This window comes from Microcaecilia unicolor, chromosome 11 (assembly GCF_901765095.1).
Source record: "Microcaecilia unicolor chromosome 11, aMicUni1.1, whole genome shotgun sequence".
In the NCBI taxonomy this organism is placed as follows: domain Eukaryota; kingdom Metazoa; phylum Chordata; class Amphibia; order Gymnophiona; family Siphonopidae; genus Microcaecilia; species Microcaecilia unicolor.
In genome coordinates, this window is record NC_044041.1 from 174834498 (window position 1) to 174838840 (window position 4343).

A 4343-nucleotide genomic window follows, 5' to 3' on the forward strand; every position below is an offset into this window, starting at 1 on the left:
GTAGGAAACTCGGACTGCGGGTGTAAATAGATAATGCATTGGGCTGCATACAGCACTCAGCCAGCATCATAGCACGCAGCATGCCTAAACCACAATTATTACAAGTCAATTACAAGTGACCAGTGGAAAGTTACAGAGAAAGATGGTGGCAAATGCAGGCCTGGAACTTAAGTGTTACTGCTCAAAATGAAGCTATAACAAGCGGACAAATCCCTTCAGTGAAAATGCAATGCAGCTAATTCCATCCCATACCACAGCTATTAATCCCCTGGCCAAGGGCTCTGCAGCTGGGATTTCACAGGGAATGCAGCTGCTGAGATAGCTCTCTCTGTGTGAAGATTAGCACACCTCTCCACAAGAAGCAAATAGAAGCTACCAGCCTGCTCCGAAATCAATTTCTTTTTTTCATAGCAGCTATAAAAAAAACCCAAGCCCTCCTGCTACCTGTGTAACTTTCTCAGCTCCTGCATCTGAAATCTGTCCGCTGAACTGTGCGGCACCCATCTGGTCTGATGCTTAAGGGGAGCAGCAGCCTACAGCACCCAGAGGCCACATTACACGGCAGCTGGAAACATTTTCTACTACTGCTACTACTTAACATTTCTATAGTGCTATTAGACATACGCAGCGCTGTACACTGGACATGAAGAGACAGTTCCTGCTCGACAGAGTTTACAATCTAATTTGGACAGACAAGGGATAAGGGAATTACTAAGGTGGGAATGTTAAAACATAGGTATTGAACAAGTGAGGGTTGGGAGTTAAAAAGTAGCATAAAAAAGGTGGGCTTTTAGCCTAGATTTGAAGACAGCCAGAGATGGAGCTTGACAGACCATCTCAGGAAGTCTATTCCAGGCATATGGTGCAGCAAGATGAAAGGAACAGAGCCTGGAATTAGCAGTGGAGGAGAAGGGTGCAGATTTTACCCAGTGAACGGAGTTCCCGGGGAGTAGTGTAGAGAGTGGAGAGGTACTGAGGAGCTGCAGAGTGAATGCACTTATAAGTCAATAAGAGGAGTTTGAACTGTATTGGAAACGGATAGGCAGCCAATGAAGTGACTTGAGGAGAGAGCTAATATGAGTTTAGCGACACTGGCGGAATATAAGTCGTGCAGCAAAGTTTTGAACAGATTGAAAGGGAGAGAGATGGCTTAGTGGGAGACCTGTGAGAAGCAAGTTGCAATAGTCTAAGCGAGAGGTGATAAAAGTCTGGATAAGGGTTCTGGAGCGTACTCAGAAAGGAAAGGACACATTTTGGCAATATTATAGAGAAAGAAACGACAGGTTTTAGCAGTCTGTTGAATATGTGCTGAGAAGAGAGAGAGGAGTCAAAGATGACCCCAAGGTTACAAGCTGATGAGACAGGGAGGATGAGAGTGTTATCCTCAGCGATAGAGAATGGGGGGGAGAGAGGTTGGTTTAGCAAAAGCCTCCCAATGAAAGAAGTATCTTTTCTACAACAATCGTGTTTGCTCCAGGGTGCTGGCTCTGTCCAATGCTGCCAACAAACCTTGAAAGTGGCCTGAGGGAGGCAGAAGAACTGTCTTAGCAGATAATAACCATGTCTGTGGCTGACTGCTGAAGTTTACTGCTAGTGACGAAAAAAGATCTTTTCAAACAAAGTTATGACATGAAGAAAATAAGTGACAAGAATCAGGTTGTGTTTTCCTTTAAAACACTGCAAATAGCCATCTTATTAAAAGATTGGTTTCTTTCCCATTGTATCACTGAACTAAGGCCTTTCTCTGCTTCTTTAATATTTCCTGAATTGCTTGCACCTATCAGTAATGCAGCTCCATTTCCAGGTCAGCACAGGCTGGAGAGGAGACCTGACAAACCTTCTTTCCATGGACCCTGCTGCAGTCGCTGGCTAAGACCTGGCCTGTCATCTCCTAAGGACCCTTCTAGCTCACTCCATGCTGCTGGGATGCATCATGAGCACAACACAGGCTGGAAAAGGCAAGGGGCAGACTTTCAGATATTTTATTTCAGCAGGTTTCTAAATGCCAGTGCCGGAGTAGTCTGCATCTCCTTCCCTCCTTCCTTCTCTGCCTCCTCCCCTTAACTAAGCTGTGTTCCCAGGGAAGGGCACAGAACCTACTGTGATACAATTACTGAGTAGGTCCTGTCCTGTGAACAGTTATCAGCTACCACACTAACCAGTTGCTAATCTCTAGCACAGGAATGGGGGTTACCAGAAGTGGTTCAGAAAACATAGCTGATGCACAGAAATTAAAGGCACTACATGGCATCAGACAAACATAACTAGATTTTTACAAGTCACAGCAAAAGAAAAAGTGTACTGTAACGAGTTAACATAACACTTGTAATAGCAGGCGTTGCTTTACGCCTTCTCCCAATATGAGGGGCAGGGACTCTGTAAGCAGTGAAACACTGCAAGTAGGGCATCTGTTTTTAAGCTTGAAAGTATAAACACCGATAAAGCACCCAGGCAGAAAGCAGTGTTTAACCAATGAACACTGGAAAAATGAATCCACTTCCCACACCTCAGTACTCCCTCAGCCCCCTCCCCATTTTGGTTAACTTACATCCATTACTTCTCAACAGCACCTCCTCCTTAAACCAGCTCTGGAAACCCCCCAAAACACCAGGTTGATGTATTTATACAAAACTACAAGGAATACAAAATAAACTCCTAAATTATAACCAGAAGCCAAAGTGCTAAAGAGGTGGCCACCAGGTACACTGTCCTCAAACCCTAGGCCAGAGTGTCTCCTTACACGTGTCATAACCAATTACTTTCTCGCCCTGCTTGTACTAATTAAAGTCCAAGCCCTGGGAACTGTGTATGTTGTTCGCAAACAGGTTTTCCTGTGAAAGGACAAACGGTGACCCAGAAGCGTGAAATGAGGGCACATTAATTGGTGCTAAATTACCAGGCCAATCTCACTGGTACATGGTTATAAATTACAAACATATTCATTTTACACATGATCTCAGCTGACTTAATGAGCAACGCATGAGGGAATCGCAGTGAGCTGCTATCCGGCTGTCTCACAGGAACGAGTGCAACCGCTGTGAGGTTCTCTTGGAGCCCCAGCTCCAAAGCGGACGCAGACCGACACATATTTAATGTTATCAGCATGGGAACAGCAACCTGGTTCACCCTTTTGCTTATCATTCTTAAGATATGCCAAGGTGGTGAGGGTCAATAGAAGCCTCCAGCTGCGTCCCAAACCTCTCCTGGTAACCTCACAACCAGATGAGTTTTCAGAACACATACAATGAATGTAAATGAGATAACATTTCCATATGCAGGGTCTGTAATGTATGTAAGTTTATCTAATGGGGTCATGTGGGCAGGTTGAGGAAGCCCTGCTGTTATCTGGGTGTTGCTTCATCTACAGTTGTCATCAGGGTACTTCCCAGTCACAGCTGCTGCCTTCCATAACAGGAACAGTACAGAAAAGCCCCCCCCCCCCCCCCCCCCAAAAGGATGAGGGTCTAATGGTTTCTTACCTTTTACAGGTACTATAAACCATAACAGATCACATACAATAATTTTACCCTGGGTTCAGGTAGTTAACCACTAACTGGCAGAGTGGTTTAGGCTGTGTGTACAACTCCTCACCTCCCCTCCTGAATTCTAGCATTTAGATAATGTTTTTCCCCAATTTCTTTCAGACCTGTCATGCAGCAGTTATGCCTAGAGAATGGCACGGGGACAAAGTTTGTCTCCGTCCCTGCAGGCCCTGTCCCTTCTGACCTCATCTGCTGAAGCCTCAAACACTTATGATTTTATATTCAACTCTTTTTATTAAAGTATAAAAAGGAACAATACGCTGTGCAACTGTTGTGTATAAATTACAAATAGAGAACAATAATAACAATGAACAGCTATAATAACCCTCCTTCCCACCACCACCCTCTACCCTTTGCAACCCCAACAATAGCTGATTTCTACTACACCAAGGAATCCTAATTCACACTGTTAAAATGTCCAGGGGTATAAAATACAACCCATTCTATATGCCCTAGAGGGAAAAAATATGCCCTATGAAGCACTGTTACGGTTTTTTTATCTGTGGATAAATAAGAAGTCATTCAATCTAGCTCTCCAGTCTTCCACAGTCCTTCCTGGAATAGAAGTTGTCTTCTTAGAAGATGTGCTGGTAGCAGGATGTACAGGATCCCCCATGCAAATTTTGCTAGTTGTGGCCAGTATGTTTGCTTGTTTTTCCAAAAAATCAAAATATCTCACTTAAACATAAGTAACAGTCCAGTTCATTAACAAGCTTCAAAGTAGAAAATGACACGGGTCCCCTGTCCATGTGGGCTCTGTCCCCATCCCCATCCCATGGGCTCTGTCCCCGCCCCGTCCCC